The following is a 26,188-nucleotide window of genomic DNA, read 5'->3' on the forward strand; positions in this document are numbered from 1 at the left end:
TGTTTAATGTGGTTGGGATAGGGATGGTATCTTCTTTATCTACTTTGTAAACACATCTTCCACAGTTCGTGTTTCAGTATTGCGTAACAAGTGTTTTAGATTATGCAGGTTGTTGAGTAGTGTGATTATGAGGTGCACTGTACCACATAAGTGATTGTAACACCGCGAAGTGTATAAACTTGTAGTGGGTCGTGTTGTCAGATATGTGTTTCTGTCGTATAATAATTCTATGCCAAGTTATAATGAATATAGTACAATAAATAAAGTATTTCATTGTTTTTTTTTTATTAATATGTGCTATAACATTTATTATCCAGTATAAATTGAAACAAATACGTATATATTTATGCACGTTAAAGTTATACCTTTAAATATTATAAATCTCTGTATTTGTTTGATTTACTGACTGACTGAAGGAGACAGATGTGTGGCATACTTCCGTTGTTTCCATGGTAATAATATGTCGGGTGGTGTACTAACGTCTCCACTATCCAACCAAAACGGATAGTGTGTGTTCGTAAAAATAAAGTTTTGCTTGTGATTACCAGATGCCATGTGGCTGCACTCACTCACCGTACATGGTATGCCATCAAGAATGAAATAGGCAACACAACCACATTCATGGAAAAAATAATATATATATGAAAAAGCTTTAATGACTGATACCGAGAGATAAAAAGATGACATGGTATATTTGAAAAGATACTACTAGTTTACTAGTTTCGTTGAATAGATCAACATCTTCAGGTATCACAATCAAAGAAATATATAAAGAATTACAGAGACTTAAAATTGTAATAACAGAACAAGTACAAAAAGACAGTAGCGTGTTTGAAAACAGAATGCGAGCTTGAGTTCCAAACAAACGTATACTACGCGCTGTCGCGAGTGCGCCAATACTGAACAGAGGCAACGTGTGCGTCAGAGAGATTGAAACTTAGGCTGTTTGTTGATATGAGAAGAATCTAGAGAAATTTCTATAGATTCTTCTGAATTCTTCCAATACTGAACAGACGCACACGCTGCCTCTGTTCAGTATTGGTGCACTCGCGACAGCGCGTAGTATACGTTTGTTTGGAACTCAAGCTCGCATTTTGTTTTCAAACACGCTACTGTCTTTTTGTACTTGTTCTGTTATTACAATTTTAAGTCTCAGTAATTCTTTATATATTTCTTTGGTTGTGATACCTGAAGATGTTGATCAATTCAACGAAACTAGTAAACTAGTAGTATCTTTTCAAATATACCATGTCATCTTTTTATCTCTCGGTATCAGTCATTAAAGCTTATTCATAATATTCCAACCGAGTAAAAATTAATTCCTTGAAAAAAAAAACAAAAAACAACAAAAAAAAATATATATATATATAAAGCCACATATAACAGACTGAAGAAAGTAGACACAGAGAGACTGTAACTGTGTTAGTATTGAGTGTAATGCTACTCTGCTTATGCGGTCCCTAATGAACCGTGAAAAATCGGATATGGACCTCCATAAATCTTGTGTCAAACAATCCAGTTTGCTCTTACGTGTATCATTACACGTGCCGCAAAAACGATGTCCACCGAGAACCATTAGGTCGGTCGTCATTTCTGTAAATTGTAGTACTCTGACCATTTCATAGATCTCCTACGGCTTATGTGTACATCAGCATGAAAGTCAATAACAGAAATCGCACCGTCACAGCTGCATCGCATTGAAGTGTTCTAATGACCCAGCGTTGCTCCTGTCTTCCTTCTGACATGGCACAAGTCTCGCTGTCGCGGGATTAATGTAAGGACGCTGCTTGTTTCACACTAGGGAAACGACAAATGTGTACATCCCTGTGTTCTGCTTAATACAACGATACACCGCGTAGGTATCTAGACACTGATTATTATTACGTGGAGTGTGTTCTATCCATTAAATGAACTAACAGACTGTGAGAGTGATTGCTATCAAAGAGAATATATAGATACATGAAGTTTAGATTGATTTCCTTTTTTTGTTCTTTATTTTTAAGTTCATTTCCGGGGAATGTTAAGCTAGTAACTAGTTATCAATAGCCAACAATATACGACACTTCGTGCACACACACACACACACACACACAAAAAAAAAAAAAAGGATTTATAAAAGCGCAAACGGTTTCCTGTTTTTCCAACTTCCTATGCGGAAGTTTATAATCATCTCACACAGAAAGAGCATACATAAATGAAATCAAATTAATACGCTTTGGTAAAGGTAAAACAAAATCTGAATTATGAGTTTTTGCCAGTTTAGTTAGCCGAGTGGATAGCCTTAGAAAGGGGCTGTGGATTGGAATCCTATCTTCGGATGGTAGATGATTTTCATCGCCTGATGTGAAACCACCGCTCTGTTTAGTGGAGGTCTGAAGTGGCTTGAAAAAAAGTTCCATGTTTAGTCTGTAGAGCAGGGTTTGCAGATAATCTGACACTTAGCCCACCTACCATAGTAATGTTCACGAACTATAAATTTACGATCTACCACCAGTAGGAGGATGCACATAAAAAAAAATCAATGAACCCAGATTTGATAATTTATGTGATTTCGAAAGGGAAGATGTTGTGAGTGGTTGTTCTGAAAGCTACAGAATAACCGCTCATCTTACTTCGATACTTCCCAGAGAGAAAGACTGAAGTGAACTAGCCAGTTTCGTATATACACCCTCCCACAAAACTTTCAAATCACCAGCGAACACACAAGGTTGCTTTGGCAGCATCGATCCACACGGATAGTCTTTAGTTAGTGAGTCAGTAATTAACGGCATTATGTCACCCTTCGTCTCCCCCCCCCCCACCCACTCTGTCTTACTATAGTCCCTATATAACAAAATGAATAATCTACAACTATAAAATGAATATTTTATAGTTGTAGATTAGACATCGGAAATAATGATGATCCCTGGATAAGCATTTCTGATTCGGTTATTAATCCCTGTGATGAATAGTTGAGCCCACCGAGCGGTCTATCTGAGCCTCCGAAGTTCGGTTGGTATCGAATCCGGGATTCGAACCCAGGTATTTCCAATTCGGAAAAAAAAAAAAAAAAATCCGCAAAGAAAATTCTCCAACTCCGTCTAAGACCACGTACATAATATCGTTTAAAAACAGCTATAATTTTATTATTATTGTTGTTGTTGTTATCTGTCAGTATGTTCTGAATGTAATTGCAAAATAACTCCCTAAACAATTTACGTGCATACTTTAAGCACTTGGTCATATGAATGATTTATTGATTTAAAAAAAAAAGAAAGAAAGAAAAACTGTATTCCCGTGAATTTGTTCTTGTCAATTAACCCTAATTACCCAGTAATTAACTTCTAATTATCCAGTTAAACATCGCATAAAAATTTGAATCGTAATCAAAAATGATCATTACTTTCAACTCATCTAGTCTGTTCTGTCATGAATAATAATTTTTAAATACTTCATAAAGTTTGGGGAAATATCGCATTGTTCAGTCCAGCTTATTAAGTTTTAAAATAAATTCAGATTTCTTTGCTAGATTTCGTCTCTTGCAGGGCCGAAAACCGGCATTTCATAGTAAAAACATAACCACACGTAGCAAATGCATTATTATTATAATACCTTCCTATATGAGAAATTAATATCAAATACGATTTTATTAACGTTTAAATACATCGCAAAAAATCCAAATAAACAATCGGTTTGATAGCTAAATGGATTTTTTTTTTTTAATATTTATAAAAACAAATGCTGCGAGAGGTCCCTGATGAAAGTAAACGTAACAAACTACTCTTTCCACCTAAATCTCTCTCTCTCTCTCTCTCTCTCTCTCTCTCAATATGATTATTTAATGTTTCAAATTGTCTGCGATAGATGATCTAGAGATTGTTTGAAACAGAAAAAAAAGTGTAAGAAATAATTAAAATTTGGAGCAAGAGTTTCCCATTATAATAACTGGAGTTTCATTGAAGATTTATCACAGTGTAAAGAATGACTCAAAGCAAATTTAGCATATTGATATAAACGTGGAGTGTAATATATTATTAACTAGAATACATTTATTATTATTATGGACACCTTCATGTACTCCGCAGACTCGGGAGATCGTCCACTAACATCAATACTAATCAATACCTACACAATACTTGTCATGCTTTGCTTTGAACGCGTTCACCGACAAAGCACTCAAAAACTCACTCTGTCATCTATTCCACTCATTCACTCTCCAAGCGAAAAATCTAGTCTTCACACCCTTGCTGAGCACACTCTTGTTTTATTTCCACAGATAACCGAAAGAGTTTTCCTCACGTTGGTTTCCTCCACAATAACCTATCCCCTATATCCGCCTATCAATCAGCCTCTATAACCCACAAATCTCCCATCTCTTCTTACAAGGAGTGTCTCATAAACTATTTTGTTCTGGATTCGTTCCACATCTCCAAGAACTCCAGATGACCAGATCTGAACACAATAGTCCAGATGAGGCCTTATCAAAACTTATAAAGAGACAGAAAAACTCGCTTATCTCTATTTGTCAGGATATTCTTCAATAAGCAGGTGATTCTATGAGCTGTTGTAGCCAATTTTGTAATATGCTTTCTGAAATTCAACTCGCCATCCACTAACACTCCCAAATCCTGATTTCATCAATTTCCCGGAGTACAACTCTATCAATTCGGCATGCAGCTGGTAATCTTTTCACCTCAAAAATCATAAACTTTACGTTTTGCCACATTAAATCGACATTCATTCTTCTTGATGATTTAAACAGTCTGTTTAAATCATCCTGTAAAATATCGCTATAATTTTTATTGGGTATTACTCTACCCACTGCAGACAATTGAATATTTCTTCATCATTAATATACAAATAAAATAGTAGTGGCCCAAATAGTGGCCCTGTGGCACGCTACTAGTCACAGGCCTTCTACTGGACCCTTCTCCTGAATAAACTACGGACTAGTATCTCCCCATCAATCACCTTATTCACAACACCAACTGCATTTCCTTTCCCATTTCATGCAATAATTGTTTCGCATATAACAGTGATCTATTTTAAAATATCTCTCGAAGAAATAAAATAGTTTATACGTCTAAATCTTAGAAAGAGAGAGATTCTTCTCCGTGAGTTAATTTCCGAGGAAGGCCTCACATTTTGTTTGATTGTCAATGGAACTCGAATCCAGGTGTTTCCAAATATCGCGATATTTGGTACTTAAATAATAAGATACAGAGGAGGGAAGGAAGAGAGGTTCGTCAATAGTTCTTAAGACTCAGTAGTTCATCAATATTGATTTATCAATAGAAATGTTTAAAACATGAAAATATGTGATTTTTCTAATTATTCTTTCGTTCATTACAGGTCGATGGCCTTTCAACTTCCATCTTTGTAATGTATGGGTCACCTGTGACGTACTAAGCTGTTCCTCGTCCATCATGCACATGTGTTTCATCTCCCTCGGCCGCTATCTCGGCATCCGTAACCCTTTAAAAACCAGAGGAAGTTCGAAGAAATTAGTGGTGATGAAAATCGTTCTTGTTTGGTTGGTTTCTATGGTGATCACAAGTCCAATTACCGTTCTAGCTATTGTGGACCCCAAAAACATCGAACCTGCACCGGGGGTATGTGCCATTAACAACCGTTTCTTTTTCGTTTTCGGCTCGATGTTTGCCTTCTACATCCCTATGTTGATCATGGTGGCCACTTACGTGCTAACGGTGCAACTGCTTCAACGGAAAGCCAAGTTCCTGGCCGACAAGTCGACTCGTCGCGTTCCTTTCATCCGCCGGACTCGACGACCTTCGTTTCAGGAGGCGGAAGGTAGTACGCGATTCGCCAGGAACGGACAGGTGAAGGCGACCGGAGCCAAATGCGAAAAATGCGGCAGACGGCAGCTGGAAGTGTGCGAAACGCGAGGGCTCGTCCACACCCGTAGTCGTAGGATGTCTAGGGAAGGTTATGTGCGGGTGAACTCCAAGAAGGTGCCCACCCAATATAAATTCATCGGCGGAATGATGAGAACGCTAGGAACGTCTCAGGTCATGAACGAACAGAAAGCGACCAAGGTGCTCGGCATTGTATTCTTTTCTTTCGTCATTTGCTGGACGCCTTTCTTCATTCTGAACAGTCTGTTCGCCGTAATGGGTCAAGACTCCTTCCCGGAATACCTCACGACTACGTTTTTGTGGCTCGGCTACGTGTCATCGACGATCAACCCTATTATCTACACCGTCTTTAACCGAACCTTTAAAAGGACTTTTTGGAAGCTGTTGACCTGCCGATGCCACTTCGTTCGTCATGTCGGCTTTCATTCATCGAGTGACTTGGCCACCTGGGCATTCAAAACTACCAACTGTTCCACGAAAACAAATTCTCCACCCGAAACTTACAATGAATCCATGTGTTAAAATTATGTCCTTGTTTATAGTGGCGCCATCTATGCGACAATATAATGACTAACAACTGTTATCACGCAAGCATTATTTCTATATTCAACTCTGTTTGTTCAATAAGAAATCTATGAAAGCATCGTTCTGAAACTTATTACATTTTCCGATGAATTCCAGTCCTTTGTGCTTTCTTATATCTCGCTGCTACTTAAAAAAAAAAATGTATAGCGTAGAAAAACTGCTTTGTGTTTGCGATCGAAGTTTCATTTGTGTTGATGTATTCAGAAACGAATAGGGGAATTCTTTATTCCTATTCCCCTTCGTGTAATTATATCCTTCAAAAACATCGTGTGGAAGCTACATAAATAAACAGTTTTTAAAATAATTATGAAATGTTGACGAAAAATATTCGTCTGCTTGTGCTGTATAGCGAGAAAATGTCTGTGCATTTCTTCCTGTTCGAATATTGCTGATAAACCTGTAATTATGAACATTCTAAAGGAACTTCAAATGTCTTCGTGTTATTCATTTCATCACATTTACTACCGATATCTGGCTTAAAGTTTTATGGATATATTTTATGTATTTTGTTGTGAGCTTTGACATATTCTATAATTCTCTTGTCCGTGCGTTTTCATTGTCTCGAGACAAGTAGTACCGACTTAAAAATACTGTGAAAAAAATTGGAATAAAAAATGATAATGATAGTAAAATAAATTTTCGCACGAATAATAGGGCTTTTATTATATTTACATTTTTTATTTACTTTTTAGATCCATTTCAATACTCATTCGTTTAATATTAGATTTTCAATAAATAAATAATATTTATTTATTAATAAATGGTAAATTTATCTACCCTATAGATATAAAATGATAAGCTTTTTATGTAACGTTTTTTGTCAAGTTATTTGAAACGTTATGAAACTCAGGGGCTACCCCTGAGTGTCGAGTCATCAGAATTCAAGGAGAACCGGCCTACCAGTCCGGAACTCCTTGATCTTCCCCCCCCCTGACGCCGTAAGCATCAGGGGGGGAAGATCTCCCCTAGTATTAATATAAATAAGCAAGAAAAATCACAAACGCATTAAAAATAGAGCAGTTTTTAAATATATTTAATTTAATTTCAGTAATGATATTAAAACAGAATTTTGCATAAACTGATAGGGTTTTTTATTCTATTTTTTTAATGCTTAGATAAATCCTATACTAAAGAAGCTGTTAGCTATTCATCAAGTTGTTATTCAATTTACCCGTTGAAGAACAAAAATTTAAATAAGTAGGTATATGAAAGAAATATGCTCACTTAGAAATGTGGTCGTCATTAACTACAATTATGGAACGTTTCGTATATCTGAAGTATCGTATATCACACATTCTTGATTAAAAATGGAGTCTTACGTTTCTCGTCGTTTGGTATGAAATTCAAATTTTAGTTTGCTCTGCTGCCAGCAGGTGTGATGCATATTTTGTTTCTAGATAGGATATCTATTTTCATTAATATTTCAATTTGCAGCTAGAACGATTATTATTATTATTATTATTATTATTATTATTATTATTATTATTATTATTATTATTATTATTATTATTATTATTATTATAATTTAGTTGAGTCGTTTTATATTTTATGATCAAATAAATGAAATTAGTTACTCAGGCGAGCATTTCACTTATATTATGCAATTTGCCATCTAATTTATTTATTCTTATTTCCCGCACGCTTTATGCGTGTATGTATGTTCCTAAACTACCAATATTCGAAAGCGTTTTTATATTTAACTAATGTTTCGACTTCGAAATGAAATGAAGTGAATTTAATAATTTATTCAAACAACCTATTATTTAATATCAATTATATGCTTATAATATTTATTTATTTATTTATTTATTTTTCTAATTATAAACTTCAGTTATAGTGCATTCAAAAACGAACACAAAATTATCTGAAGCACCTTTTTTTTTAGTTGCACCTAAGCTCGTTAAAGTATAAAAGATAGAAAGAGGGATTATTTATTTATTTACTAATTTATTTATTTACTTATTTATTTCATTGTATTTTATTTATTGATTGATTTATTATTATTATTATTATTATTATTATTATTATTATTATTATTATTATTATTATTATTATTATTATTACAATTATTATTATTATTATTATTATTATCATTATTTTTGCATATAGATTGATTCCTGTAAACATTCAAGTTCTTCCCGCAAACAGAGAATCGAAAATATAAACTGCATATAACTGCAATAAAATAAATTTGGCTCCAATCTCATCAGTGGAGCCAAACCTAGAGGTGGTGATACTAAAGTGGAAGTAATGGAGAAGTCATATTTACCTATACGAGTTGCCAAAGGGTGTCACACCTTTGTATATAGGTAAATATGACTTCATTACTTCCACCTTAGTATCTATCACCACCTTTGGGTCTGGCTCCCATTGATGAGACCTCAATAAAGGTCGAAGCCAGTTTGGGTAGTGGCCCTTCTCTTAATGCATAGCATTATACATGTCTGCAAGATGTGCTTTGCAATATGGGAGATATTAAATCAAGCGATGAGAACTAATACCACATTTACCGCGAGTTGCCTCAGTCCTGAAAGTACTTCAGGTGCAAACTTTGTTTGCTAACACTTGGATAAAGGATAAAATCAATATATAATTATTGAATTGAGTTATTAAATTATTTATTTTCATTCTAGTTCTTACTTTTTAATCCAGAAAATTAAGCATAATCTGTACAATAGCTAAGGAAATACAATGCATTTTTCTTGTTATATTCAGTTGCCTTCAATGTCATCTACTTTGAAACGCTGTTGTTGTTTCAATATGTAAACTATTATGAGATTTTTTTTTTTTGATGATCATTCTCGTGTGATCCCATCGGGATATGTTAGGTGTAAGGCCCTGTCCATGAAATCCTCCAGTTTTTCTTCTAGCAGTTGGACATAAACTGCATTCTGGCCTGGTTGACGAGTGGTTAGCGTATCCGCTCTCCAGCCGAAAGGCTGCGGGTTCGAATCCCGCCGTGGGCATGGATGTTTGTGATTGTTTGTGAAAATATTAGTAGGTGGTAGGCGGTAGATGGCGTTGTGTAGATGATAATGGTAGGTGGTTCATTGTAGTTGATGGATTGAGTAGTGGAGACAGAGAGTTGAAGAGTATGTGCCCTCCCCTCGGTGAGTCTTTAGACTCCCTGGAGGTGTCACATAATAACAATAATAATAATGTTGAGATAGATTGTTCCCTTTTGTGTAAGAAATATGAGAATAATTGCGAAAGCACCAAGCATGCATAGTCAGTGGAATAAGGGAACACTTTCCACCTTTACGTGAATTGCAAATAGCTCAAAGTCTTAAGGAACTCGCATCAAACTGTATGAGTGATAGGTTCATCCGCATTCCCTCCCTGTACAATCCTGATAAGGGCCTTCCAGACATCGATCTCTTCTCCAAGTTGAAAGAACCCCTCCAGAATTTCCTCCTTCCTTTTGACAAACGAAACGGTTTGCTGGCCAGAACACAAAACTTGCCCAAACATGAGACAACAGCAGGATGGAAATTATATCGAAGGCCTGCAAACACAATTTATTAAATAAGCGTTGGGTTTACCAACAAGAGTACAGTGAGTGGAACTTTGGAAATGTTCCTCGTAAAAAAGCGTCGTGCACTGTGTCGGAGGTTACGGCAAAATGCGTTCACCTTCGGACCATTCCTATCGTGTTTATTCACGTTGTGAATATGCTTATTTACCATTCCTACCAAAGAAGCTTCACTAAAACAAAGTCAGACCCATGGATTTCCATTGCACCGAAATGATCCATCTTGTCATAGAAAAATTTATTACGTGGTATTTGTTATTTGAAGTCAACTTCTGCAACGCTTTACAGAGAAGGCGTGCAATGGTTTTCTAAAAAGGATTATTATCATTATTATTACCTGAGCCTTCCAGGGAGTCAAGGACTCAGCAAGGGAGGCCATACATTATCCACACTAGCTGCATTACCTTCTTTTAGATTCATCACTTTATCAGGCAATTTTCCACTCATCACAGCTCTATGAGAGAAAAATCTAGCTCTTACCCTTTTCTTAACTGCACACAAACTTATCTTACACAAATACCCACCTTCCATAGAACGAAAAATTTCAGCAGACGAAATCCTATCTAACACTTATTCAGAAGTTTGTAAGCCTGAATTATATAACCCCTCTTTCTCCTGTCTACCAGTATCCGCAGTCCACATACTTTCAATCTACCCTCGTAATCTACTTTCCATAATCCTGACATCATTTGTGTAACTCTTCTTTGCACTCTTTGTACAGCTTCTTTATCCTCTGAATCCAGGAGATCAAATCTGCATACATAAGTCCAAGTATGGTTATATCAAGGCCTTGTAAAGAAGCAAAATGATTTTCTTATCCCTATATGTCCACGTTCGTTTCAACATCGAAATTATCCTCTGAGTTTTATTTGCAATTTATACTGTATGGCCCTTGAACTTCAAGTTCCTGTCCAAGACACCGTTGGTATTGCTATTGTTATTATTCCACCCAGAATGGAGGTTCATCTCACCAGAGTATACTTTTTTATACCACAGCATGGCTATTCGAGTTAAAGTCGTCAATCAGTTAGTGGAGAGAAATGGCAATTGCTAACCGTAGGTTCTCTGAGTCGGTATTTAGAAAATCCACCGAAAACAATTCATCGAACGAACAATTAATTGAATAAACAATTATTTGAAAAAAACAGTTAATCGAAAGGCAGTTCCTCGAAAAAGATATTCAATGAACGGCAATTAATTGAAAACAATTTATCGAAAGAAAATTCGTCGAAAACCAACAATTCATCGAAAAATTAATTATAACACTACATTCCCTTTATATAGGTCATGTAGTGTGTGGAACTTTTTTAGGGACATTCCGTTCAGTCAGTATATACGTTTCGTGTATTTTATGTGTTTTACACAATCTAGAAAAGATTATGTAAAAAATCTTAATTATTATTATTATTCCCATTTATTCCCCTCTCTCCTCAACCGAATGGTTGGTGGTGTAGCAATGCTATTTTACTAGGGAATAATTAGGAAACAAGATGGTTTCCCATTGTCTTCTTTATCCAATATTTTTTTTTTTAATCGGAGATATCAAACCGGTCCCCATGAACACGCATATCTTCGTGTTCATGGGGACCGGCTTGAGGGATGAAACGCCCGATTTTCCGGGACATCTCCACATGAAACCCTGCCATCTCCATAACTCAACTTGAGTTGAAGAGGACTGGTAAAAATTCTTCGCGTCATTCAGAGGATTCGAACTAAGGTCTATCTAACTAAAGGGCTTAATTTATACCGACTGAACGAGGCTCCATTATTGTTAGTAGTAATTGTAGCATGGTGATGTCTGCACACACCCACATACATCAGTTACAGGGAATGAATTTTACTCCGATTTGGTATTTGAACCTTTTACAGAAATTTGTCGACCCTTTCCAGTTTTCAGTTCAACTATTCAGAGCTACAAAGGGGACAACATGTCGACATTTTATATTGCAATAATTCTCTGACTTAGTGGAATACGCACGAATGTGGGAATTTGTAAAACGCACAAGAAGTCTGTGTGTTTTAATTTTAGTTCCAACAGGATCACTTTTATCAGAAAAGTTTAGTAAAGAAGTTTCAAAACGATATGAATAATTTCGCTCTAACTGGATGAAATTTGATGAAATTTTATAGTTAAGATATATTATACAATAAAATTTGTCAGTTTTTATTTCAATCAGATTATTGGTGTGGTGAAAAAATTAGGTTAGAACGAACTTTTTCTGGAGATAAATCACTACACGCACACAATCGTATTCCTGTATTTAGAAGAACATCGTAATTCACATATTTCGCTAATATATTTTTTCTCCCAAAACATTCAGCTATTAAATGGCTACCCGCATCAGGCAACAACGAAATATTGATTTGAGAATTTTGTTCATTTTTCGGCTGCAAATAAAACTGTAGACGAAAAAAATATATTAAACCGGTCTTAATTGCTTTATCTATGTTTGAATTTTTTGCTTGTTTCTAAAATTATCTACGTTCTTCATTTTTATTTGACGCATATACTCCACAATAATTAAAAAAAAAAAAAATAGCAGTTTTACAACTAATGCGTTTACTCATTAATCGTTTGGCTATCACTGACTGGTACATTCGACGAAGAAAATTAATTAATTTCCAGTAAACAGATTTACTTCTTATTAATAATTATTTTAAAATTCGACATAATGCCTTTGTAACCGTTGTCCAGTTATTAGTACCTAGCAATAATAATACAGGGTACATTTTATTTTCACAATTATGCTTTAAACGGGCAAATTTAGTTTTTATATAAACACAGCAAGATTAGCAAAATTATACATAGCTTTTTTTATGTGGTTCCCACCATATAGTACGCACAGACAGTTGTGTTTATTTTATTTTTTATATGAATCTTGTGAAAGTCCTTTAGAAACTGTAGTGTTTCCTTCGAGATAATTCCAATATCGCGATATGTCCTTGCTAGGATGGTCAGATCTCGAAGTTTATTATTTATTATTTATTTATTTTATAGAGTTGTGTTTCCGTAGTCCAATCGATATCGCCAATTCTGTAGATCGGAAAAACCTAGGTTCGGGTGCGGTCTAGGAAGCGAAGAGTATTTAAGTTTTTTTATGTTTTTTTTTTTTTCACTTAATTTATTATTAATTGGAAATTAACGATGGCCGTTCGTGACAGGCCATTGAGTCTAACATAAAAGGAAATATGAACTGGAATGGGATTGGTTCACGTGTTATGATGACGTAAACGCTCCTGACCAACCAGAAAAATATGATTAACTCTCTCTTGTATTAAATAAGGAAAAGATAAATGTAACCCATACTATTTACTTCATTATTTAATGAAAATAATTTTAAAAAATAAATGTACATTCGTATTTGATTTTTATGCAATTCTCGTATAAACAAAATAAACCTCGCTGTTAGTAAACACTATTGCAATAATTATATATGTTCTGAAAGGTTATCCGCCGTCAGATATCGCATGTAAACAAAAAAAAAAAAAAAAAAAAAAAAACTATAAAAGTTTCATAAGGAATTTGACCAGAGAGCTTACGGGAGTACACTCGCCGGCATTTAGGAGTTTCCCTAGAGCAGACCTTATTGGAGACAAGATCGCTTGCGAAAGCGTCCATATATTCGACTTCTATCGGTCGATTTTGATAAGGTTTCACTGGCTTGACAGCTGTTTCGAATTGGTCGGTTCTCCTCAGACACCAGGCAACTATTTAAGTAAAGCCCTATCTAAAAATTAGGCTATACCCTAGATCACGCTAAACGAGTGACTGAAGGATTGTCCAACTCAGCAGTGGTTCCACTCAGTGACAGGTTCCCCCTACCACTGAGCAGAACCGCTCATATTCCAAGGAAACCATCCACTGACAAGGCCCCACGCGAGTCACGCCGGAAAACACTCTCCCCGGTCACCTAAATTGCTCTCTCAAGGCAAACCTCCCAAAATCTTAAGCCCCCCCCCCCCTTCACCGGGAGCTAGACTTGGAAGAAACCTTAAGAGAGCAAAAACTCTCAGTCAGTACTAAGGAAACAGAAGTAGAACGTTGCTGATTTGTTGGGTGAAGCATAAATGCATTTCATATTCCTCTTAGTCTGAGGGGGATTCTTTGAGTGCAGAGTTATTGAGCGTTAAGCTCTCCCAGGAAGGGCAGTGAGATTACCTGTGGTCAGCTGAACATAAAATTGACTTGGGTCTTTTGTATTTGTAGAATTCTGTTTCATTGTAGTCTGAAGTTTGCTTGCTCAGCGGGTTTGGATGATTATTTGTTTTGGTGAAGACTTTTTTTGTGAAGACTTTGCTGCTAGATCATGGAGGAGGGATGCGATGTAGGAACTGCTGCCTTCTCTGTGAATCTGAGAGTTTCTGATAAACCATGGAGCATCCAGAATCATTATCAGGCATTTCTTCTGTATCCTCTGCAGTTTTTGAATATTTTTATTTGAGGGTGTGGCTCCATGCAAGAGATGAGTAAGCAATGACAGGGCGTATTACTATCTTGTATATGAGTAGTTTGTTCCGGATATCCAGTTTACTTCTTCTGTTGATCATGGAGTAGAGCTGGGCAATTGCTTTGGATGTCTTCGAGCTTATGTGTTTTATATGATTGGTGAATTAGATTTTTGTCAAGCATGACACCGAGGTATTTGACATCATTCTGCAATGGGATCTTGACACCTTGCAGGTGTATGTCCTCCTTGATCTGAAACTTCTTTTTGTTGAACAGGATAGCCGAATTCCTCAGTGGGGTTGTTTGCATCCTCCAGTCCATCAGTCATTTCTCCAATATGTGAATACTGTTTTGGAGTCTTTTGATAGCTAGCTTGGGACTGAGAGATCTTGCCAATAAAGCGGTATCATCCGCATAGAATGCTGTGATTGTTGAACTTGGATTTTGTGATAGATAGAAAACAGCAGGGGAGCCAGAAGAGAACTCTGCAGCACACCTGCCAAGATCTTGTGTCTAGTTGATACGATTTCATTTATTTTTACTTGCATGAATCTGTCTTTAAGGTACCTATCCATGATTTTTATTAGATTAGTTGGCATGTTAAATTTGATAAGTTTGTAGAGAAGACCACACCTTCGCAGCGTCTATAAAGACCGCAGCAGTGTGGAGGTTCCATTTGAAACCTGTGGTGATAAATTCATCTATGGTGATAAATACCAGGCGTTATGGTTTTTTCTGAATCCGAACTGCTCATTAGGGATAATATCTAGTTTATCCGTTTCTGATTAAAGCTTTGTAAGGATGACTTTTTCTGCAACCTTACCTAGGCTGATAAGTCTGTAGCTTTCGGGGAGTTGAGAGGCTTTTCCAATGTTTTTGATTGGTGTGATGTCAGCAGTTTTCCATGCTAAGGGAAAACATTTGAGTCTCAGGATAGTATTGATAATATTGACTAGGTGCACAATGGCTTTTCTGGGGAGTAGTTTGATTGTTCTTTGTGATTCCATCTGGACTTGGAGCCTTGTTGTTATTCAAGTGGGCTATGATATTTATAACTTCAGCTGTAGAGGTGAGTGTGATGGGTTCTGCCTTCTCCTTTGGTTCTATTATGACCTGCCTGACTCTGCGGTGAATCTTGTAGATTAGATTGATATTTAACTTCTTTCTTAGTCTGAATTGGGGGTATGAGTTGCCTTTTAGTGCGGAGGGTTCTCAAGAATTTCCAGATGATGTTATGCTCTGGGTTTAGATTGTTCAGTTTGGTTTCCCAATCTTGATTTCGATGTTTTTGTAGAGCTTCCCGGACTTATCTATTTATATTATTATTCAGAGTTATTTTATCCTGTGGGGATTTTGTGTTACGGTACCTCTTTCTGGCTCTGTTTTTCAGCCTGATCAGGTCTATAATTTCCTCAGGGATCCGACTGGAATGAAAAACTGTGGTTTATGTGACTGAAGTTAGTGCTTTTTTAATTTGGCAAGATAAGTTGTTGACAGCTATATCTATCTCCTCTTTGTTATGAATAATGGGTGCTGGGCCAATGTGGTCTGAGAGAGTTTTGGAGAGCTTTTCCCATGATATAAAGGAGTGCAGAGGAGAGGATTGTTCTTGTGTACCGAGCTTGAGCAGAATGAGGTTGTGATCAGATAATAATTCGTTTAGCGTTTCCAGCTGGTATTGGTATCTGATGTTTCTGAGGATTGCAATGTCCAGTACGTCTGAGCTTCCATTTTGACTGTGATGAGTGGGCTGTGTGGGTCCGGCTATAACAATATAATTTTGCGTTGAGTAATGGTTTAGGGTGCACCTTTTTCATTGATTGTGGAGCTATACCAAGCTGTATGCTTGGTATTGAAATCTCCAAACATGATGATGGAGTCTGTGGAGCCAAGAATGGAGTCCAAGTCAGATACCAGTAATGGAATGCTGGGTGGGTTGTATACTGCATAGATTTTGATACTGCCAGCATTGTTTGTATGAACTTCAACGTCTCTTATCTCTAGGTTCTTGGTTTGTGGATTGGTCTGTATATTGTGGCTTATGTAGTTTTTAATGAATATGGCTATGCCTCCTCCACTGGCAGTGAGTCTGTTGAGTCTGTCTGTTTTGTACATTGAGTTGTTCCGCAATTTAGGGTTATTAGCTGGCCTGAGATGTATTTCATTTACTAGAAGTATATCAGGGGTGTATCTGTGAATGAACTCTTGTAGTTCAAATATTTTGTTGTTCAATCCATTCCATGCATTTATGATAAGGGAGCTAGGCTTATATTTCCTATTGTTCATGATTGAGGGCTGTCAGAATGGAATGGGTACCTTGAAGGAATTTCTTCGTGGAGGATGGTGTAGGATTTGTTTTGCTGAATTCCTGAAGCATGGTAGCTAGTGAGGCAGTTAGAACTGATGTAAGGTTGGAGCTTGTAAATTCGTTGGAGGAAGTATTCTTGGATCGTGCAGCCTTGGCATATGTTTTGGTCCTGGTTTCGGGTTGATTTCCTTTCTGAGTTGTCAAAGTGGAGGTTATTTGAACTGGATGGCGATCTACACAGTTTCCCAGGGTGTCACTGCTGGGTAAAGGATGAGCAATTTTGGGAGACCTGCGGTTCTTTGGGTGTGCTATTCATCCTTTATAGTTGGCAAGGTGAGGATGAGGACCTCCATAGTTTGCGCACTTAGCTGGCATAGATCTTGGCTTGGTGCATGTGATGGTCTGGTGGCCTTTCCCACATTTTAAGCACCTGAAGTTGGCCTGGCATAGCTTTTGGGCATGCCCAAACTGCTGACATCTGTGGCACTGTCCTGCTGACGCTCTCTTTCTTAGATGTTCCATAGTAATTCTGAGGCTGCAGGCAGCAGTCAGCTCATATATTTTCTTCTGGGTGTTATCAATCTCCACGAGTACTAAAGGCATTGGCCTTTTAACAGACTTGAGCATCCTGTTTACTTTGATTGGGGTCAGGCGCTGGTTGCGTAAATCAGCTGAGATTTTTTCTGGAATGATTCTTCTGTGACTCCATGTATTACCCCTTTAGGGTCTTTTCGCTCAGTAAAGTGAATGTATGGTAAGGAAGAGTTTTGTTATCCAATAGGCTTGTCATCTGCCTGTAGTCAGTGATGGTGGCTGGCTGGATTTTGACTCCCTCATCTGAGTTTGTTGCCCAGGAGTGTGTGATGTTTTGCTCCATGAGGGCTGATATGACAGAAATCCATTTCTCCTTGTCCCATACAATAACTGGGGGGGGGAGAGACCTTCTCCGAGTTTTTTGGCGCGTCCTGTGTGGATGAGTTGAGTCATCCTCCATAAGATCATCTGCTGTTCTTCTTCGTTTGTTTGAGTGCTCTTCTTGTGAGTTGTTATGACCGGGGTTTTTAGATGGTGGAACAGTTATGAATTCCACTTGGGATTCTTCATCCTACACTTCTGGATCATTTGTTTGGGCGTACAGGTTTAAATAACCTGGGCAGTCTCTCAAACTTTGCCATGATAAGTTTTAAACTTCTAATTACTCCTCCTTGTTTAGAGTCTTAATCTGTTCCTTGATACCTTCCATACCAATCGGGAGTCTCCTGGAGTTATGTAAGGGCTACGAAAAAACCCTTCAACAAAGTAAGGCAGTGAGCCTACGATTCAGTTGCTTCTAGTAATTAATCAACAATGGCGATTCCAACGGCAGTTTGGCCTATCGAATCGCCCAATTACAGTCCACTCACCTGTGTTGTTAACCTGCTGTTCTTGTGTATAATTTAAAAACTATAGTCGCGTCTCTGCTAGTTAATCTAGCAGCTACACTACAAAACCAATGTTTCACATATTTTATTAACACGCTACACAATCCTTAAAATTCATTGACACACTTGAAGCATCAGACCTAAAACTCACAGTAATCAGTACTAAGGAACTGGAAGTGTCGGAGAGGTGTACTTTTCGTAAGCGAATTCTCGGTCAGTGCGTAAATTATTTTCTAAAAATAAAGAGCCAAAAGTCTTCAGTTCGGCGATGCAAAATTACCTAAATGAAGTAGATATTAAATCCAGCATTATTACAAAGCCGAATGTAGAAACTATACACCTCTGAGACACTTCGAGTTCCTTAGTACTGATCGAGAGTTTTTGCTCTCTGAGGAGAACCAACCAGTTCGAAATAGCTGTCAGGTCAGCGAAACCTTATCAAAATCGACCAATAGAAGACGAATATATGGACGCTTGGGCAAGCGATCATGTCTTCTATAAGGGCAACTCGTAAATACCGGCGGGTCTATTCCCGTAAGATCTCTGGTCAAATTTCGTACAAAACTTTCATAGTTTCTGCATTCGGCTTTGAAATAATGCTGGATTTAATATCTACTTGATTTATAGAATTTTGCATCGCCGAACTGAAATCTTTTGGCTCTTTATTTTTAGTAAATACAGGAAAACCTCGCTTAACGCGATTAATTAATCACTCAACTAATGTGCGCTAACCGAAATATCGCGAATAAAGTAAAGAATAGGAATAATTGTAATTAATCCATCAGTTAGCGTAAATTTGGAAAAAAAATTACAGCATAAGCTATATTAGAGGGTAAAATCATCAAAGTTAATAAAAATCAATTGCTTACATTTTTATTTAATGTCTAAACATTTGATTGAGCTACTTTTTTATTAAAAAAATTAAGTAAAGATATTTGAATCGTGCTCGACTTTTTCATGTTCTCATGCAATTTGCGATAGCTGGTGATCGCTTTATTAGGATTTCGGCGGACTTCGAAGCTTCGTTCATATCAGGATCAGCATCAAACAAAATTTCCTTAGTATGCTCAATGTAATTGAAAACTTGCTCAAGTTCTTTTGCAGTTAGCTCCTTAGTCGTAACATTCACTTCTTGTTCGCACTCTTCATCTTCTTCTTCATATGCACGCTGTTCTTCTAGTTGAAGAAGATCATTCTCGTTTAAATGTTCTGAATGGGAATCGAGCGAGTTTCTCACATCTTCATTATCCACTTCACTAAATCCAAATTCTTTTCCAATTGTGCTGATTTCTTCAATAACGTTAGATTTTGGATTTTGCGCATGATAAACTAACAGAGGCTTGAGTTTAAAGTCGCCTTCTGCATTGCCTCCTAATAAAAGCGTAAGGCAATCTTTAGATGCTTTGTATCCTGGTTGAGGTGCTTCAGTTTTATCTAGGAAAGTTTTTGTTGGCATACGCTTCCAAAATAGACCAGCTTCGTTGACGTTAAATTTTTGACGGTCGTCATTATCAAGAGGTACTCGTTTTTGGTTATAATCCACAATCCATAGTGATAGAGAAGTTCCATCTCGATCATTAAATGGCTTCTTCGGGTGATATACATGCTTAAAGAAGAGTAATAGCACCTTTTCCTTGTTCTTTGCATTATTTTCTCTTATTTAATATTGGACTATATTAACTGTAGACTCGCTGTATCCCAGGGTCTCACACAATCATTATATTACTAGCGCCACTGTCCTAATGACTTCCAACTTTCTCGCTGGCTGCAGATTGGCGACAAAAAAATTTCTCCTAACGTAAACTTTCACATAAATTTTCGCATAAAAAATAGCGTTAACTGATTAATCACTCGCTTAAAGCGGGGAATCATTTCACTCAATCGCGCTAAATTATCGCGCATATCGAATTCGCGTTAAGCGAGGTTTTCCTGTAAATAGTTTAATTCAGTAACAAATGGGTACGTGAAGACAATGGTCCGTATGAAACATATCGTTTTATCAGAGCTAGCTTCTTAAAGTAAACCTCATATATCTTCACACATATATCTACCTCTCCGGATACACAAGGCCCACCAGGCTGCCCTTTATTCTCTCGTGAGCAAAGATGTATTCATTCTCTCCTTGTTTACTCCACATTCATTTTACAAGCAATATTTTATTATTTTTCCAACAAAGGTTAACGACTAAAGCTAACTGTTCTCTATCAATAATAATTACGCAAGTTACGCTGACAGATACAATCGCTTATTCTACTTATAGCGATAGCCTATAATTGAAATAAATCAATGCCTAACGTCGTTACTATGGTAACACATATAAAAAGTAATCATACTAATAACATTTGTGGAAACTTCTGATTCAACAATCAAGTAAAAGCAGAGAATGATTTGTGTTTTCTGATAAAGTATATTGTTCATTAAACTCACAACTTTAATCGAAAATAATTTAGCCATAATATTACAAAAAAAAAATCTTTATGTCGAGATTACATTTGTCTGCTGGATAAAGAGTCCTATTGTTTTCGGGTTGAATTGTAAATATACAGATTTTTTTCATTTTTCGTTTTACATAAGAGGTCCTTGGTTTTGACAAAAAACGGCAGGTCACAGTACTCTTAAGTAAATGTAAACTCATCTGTCGGTAAAATAAGAAGATAAAAAATAGCACGAAAAATATCTAAATCCCATTTGTTCTTATTATCCTGAAAAAGAACATGTAAACCTCTTGTGCCATTTGCATAGCAAACTTATATCTGATCTACTGTATTAGATTTAAAGAAAACTATATTTGTCACATCCCCCCACCTCTTTTTTTAATCTCATTACTCAGGTGGAAGCTTTTTATATTATTAGACTGCGGCAGTTATTCGCTAATGCGTTTATTTTAATGAATAGGGTAAGTTCATCCATGTGACAGTCTAAAATATGAGAATAAGTTGAAGATTATTATTGGACAGTAGAGAGGACAACATTCAGATTATTAACTTTATGAAATGAAGATGTTGCTTAAAAGTACTTGTACTTAGAGGCATTAAAGTCATAAGACAGTATATTATAGATGTGTTTGAAATTTGTAAGATGATATTTAGTTTGAATCAAAATTGTTCCAACAGATGGCGCCAGTTTACATCTTAAAACTCGAATACCTTGCTACTTGCTAAGCTAATCTAAATCAGCGATTTCTAATCTTCTTTTTTAACTTGCCAATCCTTCAACATAAGTATTTTCCCCTTACTGACTTAGGGGAACAGGAATGAACCTCGGGGTTCATTCCTGTCCCCTTTATTTCTTATTCCAATTCTTCTACTATTTTAATGAACTGCCAGCGATGGTTGGTCGATTGGTAGAGCCTCTGCTACTAATGACTAGCAAAAAGTCAAGCAAGTTTGAGCGCGGTTAGTAGTTGGAAGGTGTCAATCTTTCGATGCTGTTGGCACACTATCCCTCGATGAGTCTTTGGACTCCCTAGAGGTGTCACATAATAATAATAAATAATAATTATTATTATTTTTACGGGCAACTCCAAGGAGTCCTTAGACTCATCGAGGAAGGACCCTAAACATAATATCAGGAACAACTATTCTGCATTCGCACAGTATCTATCATACTTCGTTTTGAATTCATTTACAGCATTGGCATCCACAGCACGCTCTGGCAGCATATTCCACTCATTCACCTCTCTCCAAGTAAAAAACCTAGTTCTAACACCCTTGCTAACTACACTCTTGCCCAGTTTCCATGGATGGCCCCAAGTTCTCCCATAACCAGACCAGTTCTGAAAAACTTCCTCTGAATTAATCTTGTAAAAACCATTCAGTAATTTGAATGTCTCAATAATATCACCCCTTTTCCACCTCTCAACCAATTTCTGTAAACCACGGATCTTCAACCTATTTTCGTAAAGTTCATTCCATAGACCAGCTATCATCTTGGTCACTCGCCTCTGGTCCTCTCTACCTTATCCCCATCAAGAAGAGACACCCAGGGGCCCAGATCTGGTCATAGTAGTCAAGATGGGGGTCTTATCAAGGCTCGATAAAGAGGAACAATAACTTGCTTATCTCTGCTCGTCAAAGTATTCTTCAGTAACCAAGTGATCTGAGTAGCTGATTTAGCCACTTTTGCTATGTGCCCCTAAATTCAACTCCATATCCACCAAAACACTCAAATCTCTGGCTTCATCAACCTCTTGGAGTACAGTTCCACCAATGTGATATACTGCTGCTAATTTTTTCACCCCAAAATGCACAACCTTACATTTTGCTACATTAAACTGTTATCCATTCTCATTAGCCCAGACTGCCAATTTATCCAAATCATCCTGAAAAATTTTGACATCATGCCATTCACTATTGCTCTACCCATCTTTGCATCATTGGCAAATAAATGAACAGTTCCTCTCAGATCCTCTCCTATATCATTAATGAACAAATTAAATAGCAGTGGTCCAAGAACAGAACCCTGTGGCACACCACTAGTAACAGGCCTTCTTTTGGACTCCACTGCTGAATAATCTACTCTCTGATATCTCTCCATCAACCACCCTTATCCATCTCAACAACCCTATATCCATCTCCATGTGCTGCAGTTTAGTGATTAGAATTCCATGTGGTATCCTGTCAAAGGCCTTAGCAAAGTCCAGCAGTATCACTGTAAATCCATCACCCTTATCCACTTCAGCCGTCACTGTATTATAAAACGTGATCAAGTTACTGAGGCATGATCTACCCTTCACAAAACCATGCTGTCGTCCATCCAGTATCCCATTTTCATCTATCCATTCGTGTGGTTTGCTCTTGACTAATATCTCCAAAACCTTGACAACGATTCCTGATATGCTGATCGGTCGGTAATTTGCAACAGCAGTCTTGGAACCTCCTTTATGCAATAGAACTATTTTTCCCTCTTTCCACCCCCTCGGGACTAACCCCGAGCTGAGACTTAAATTAAACAATATGGTCAAGGGAACTGACAATTCCTTTGCCGCTTCACGTAAGACTCGAGCTGGTATACCATCCAATCCCACAGATGTATTTACATAAAGGTTCTGTAACATACTATTCACCTCCATTTCATTCACTTCAATTCCTGTATCAGCCATTCGTTCTCTCATTCCTGTAATGTCACAGCCGGGATGATACACTCTTGCAAATTGTTCAGTAATTCTACTATTTCAGCTGATTCAGTTACCTCCCTGCCATCGGCATTCCTTAGAATCATTTTGTGTTATACATCATTTCTTTTACTTCGAGCATATCGAAAGAACTGTTTGGGATTCACTTTAGCTTGCATTGCTAATTTCCTTTCATAACCTGCTTTTGCTTTTCTTACCACACTAGTTACCCTTCTGGCCTGTGCTTTGTACTGTTCGTGTGCCTGCAGGTCACTCCTTAAATTTCATCCACAATTGTTTCTTTTTTTTTTTTTGCAGCTGAAGTTTAATGGTGTTATTCACCCATTTAATTCCCACTTGATTTACTCTCCGGACTCTAGGTATACAGTCAGCCATTACCTCCCTGAAAAGCTCCTTAACCACTTCCCATGCACTGTCAACACCCTACTAATGGCTCACGAAAAAAGTTAAGCAAGTTTGAGCGTGGTTAGTAGTTGGAAGGTATCAATGCTGTTGACACCTTCGTTCGATGCTGTTGGCACACTCTCCCTCGATGAGTCTTTGGACTCCCTGGAGGTGTCACATAATAATAATAATAGTAATAATAAGAGCTGTCGAATCTATTCTGGTACAATTTTATTATGAAGACCTTGAAATGGAATGTTAAATTCTTCTTTCAATTTTGTCCAAGTAATTTGTGTACAACATAATTCAGATGTATTTATACAACAAGCGTAAAATATAATTTTTAAGAAATAGATTTTTTATGTATATAACGTAAAACCACTTACTCCCTATGTCACACACACACACACACACACACACACACACACACACACACACACACACACACACACACACACACACACACACACACACACACACACACACACAGTGTTACAAAACCACAGACTATTTCCGTTTCCAGTTCACCGTTTACCTAGGAAGACATAGTCATTTCTCAGAAAAAAGCACACGTACATTCTAGTAATTTGCAACCTTTTCATAACCACGCATATTTTTACTGAAAATGATCCTTTCTCGTGGATTCCGCATTAAACAAAACGAAAAAAAAAAAAAAAAAATAGAGAGAGAGTATTAGTTTATCTTTTAACTTTTTTTTAGCTTCCTTCTCAGACACATTTATAGGTGGCATCATTCCATTGATTTCGACCAAATTTGGAATTATATTTATTCCTGACCTTGCTTATGCTTTCTAAGAAAATTTCAGCCCAACTGAGAAAGAAAAAAAAATAAAAATAAAAATAAAAATGCGTAAGGCATCCTTTCTCCGAAAATACGCCTACCTACAGGTCCGCTCATAGGAATACAGTTGTTTCCTATGCTATATAGCCACCGGTATATCATCGTTTTGACAATTTCTTTCCAATTGTTTAATCATTACTTAAAATAATAATAATAATAATAATAATAATAATAATAATAATAATAATAATAATAATAATAATAATAATAATAATAATAATAATATAAAGTGATGTCTGCCAAGTACTGAGGGAGCAAGAAGCTATTTGCAATTTAAAAGCAGCCTAACTTAGCCGACACAATATTTTAAATGTCGAAAATGTAAAATCTCTTAAGAAATTCGAGCTATACTTGTATACACTCAGCAACAAGGACAACAATAAAACACTATTTTTTTAATGACGTTAGTAAAGGCCACTCCAAAATTGCACTTAAACCACTATTACTCAATAAGCACTATTACTTGAAGTAATAACCTCTGAATTGTTCCCGTATAGGAAGTAGGCGGGGCCGTTTGTTTTTATTCAGTCGAAATTTTTTAGAACTATCAAGCAAGACTCCGGATTATTATTATTATTTTTTTTTCAGTAGTTTTCGCCGTAATGATTGATTATAGTTCACACAGAACTCATTTTTGTGCATTTCGCATTTTTTCCCCTTTCCTGAAATAGACTTTTTTTTGAAAGAAGTACTAAAAGGAAGTCAGCATTGAAAAATGTCGCCATTCCCAAACGTAACGAGAAATCTCGAGAAAGAAGTTGCAACTGAACAAATCTTGTCTGATTCCATATTTCTTACCTATTATTATGATGATGATGACGTCATTGTGCCTGACATTTTTAAGAAAATTGAATCAATAAAAATTCCAAACTTGTAAGAGATTTATTTATTAGAAAATAATCTAAAACTAACTACAAATTAATATTTAACCAAGTCATTAATGTTGCAAATAGTTGTGTCCTGGAATTGAAAAAAAGAGAGATCTCTCGGCAAGTAAATGCAGGGCGCAGCAGCAGCGTATAACATAAATGCAAAAAAATGCAATAAAAATATGGAATAAAACTAAAGGTAATTTTTTTCGACGAATACATAATTAATATTTCTTCTCGGGTAAAAAAAATACTTAGGTACGACAAATGGTTCTGTTAATGGATGTTTCTACTTATTTACTTATTATTTATTTATTATTAATCCCAAACATTCTATATTTTGCTTAATTTTGATTTAAAAAAAAAATAGATTTGCGTTCCCGCCACAAGCTTTTGATGGGTCATTTTGATCCCCCCCCCCTAGGGCAGTTAATACCTTAGGACTACGAAGTCCGAAGGCGTTGAGGATATTTTAATTTTAAATTGACAGAGAAAATCAATCAAGAGACTAATATTAACAAAAAAGGAATGTTTAAAGATATGATTTTCAGCAATAAATTCAATATATAATGAAATTTCATTTATACAAAATTAAAACTAATTTGCTTTTGAAAATAATTTTTGTCTGTTTTTCAACTGAAAACAACAGCATTAAGGACATATTTCATGTTAACCCTTACCAGGTGCCATTGATAAGTGCTGGTTTACAACATGATATATAATTTAAAACTTATTATAGGGGCAAGAATCGATTAAATAACTTTTACATTGTCTCGATTCATTGCATACCGC

This window comes from Typopeltis vanoorti, chromosome 24 (genome assembly GCF_054136105.1).
Source record: "Typopeltis vanoorti isolate ZY-2024b chromosome 24, IOZ_Tvanoo_1.0, whole genome shotgun sequence".
Lineage (NCBI taxonomy): Eukaryota > Metazoa > Arthropoda > Arachnida > Uropygi > Thelyphonidae > Typopeltis > Typopeltis vanoorti.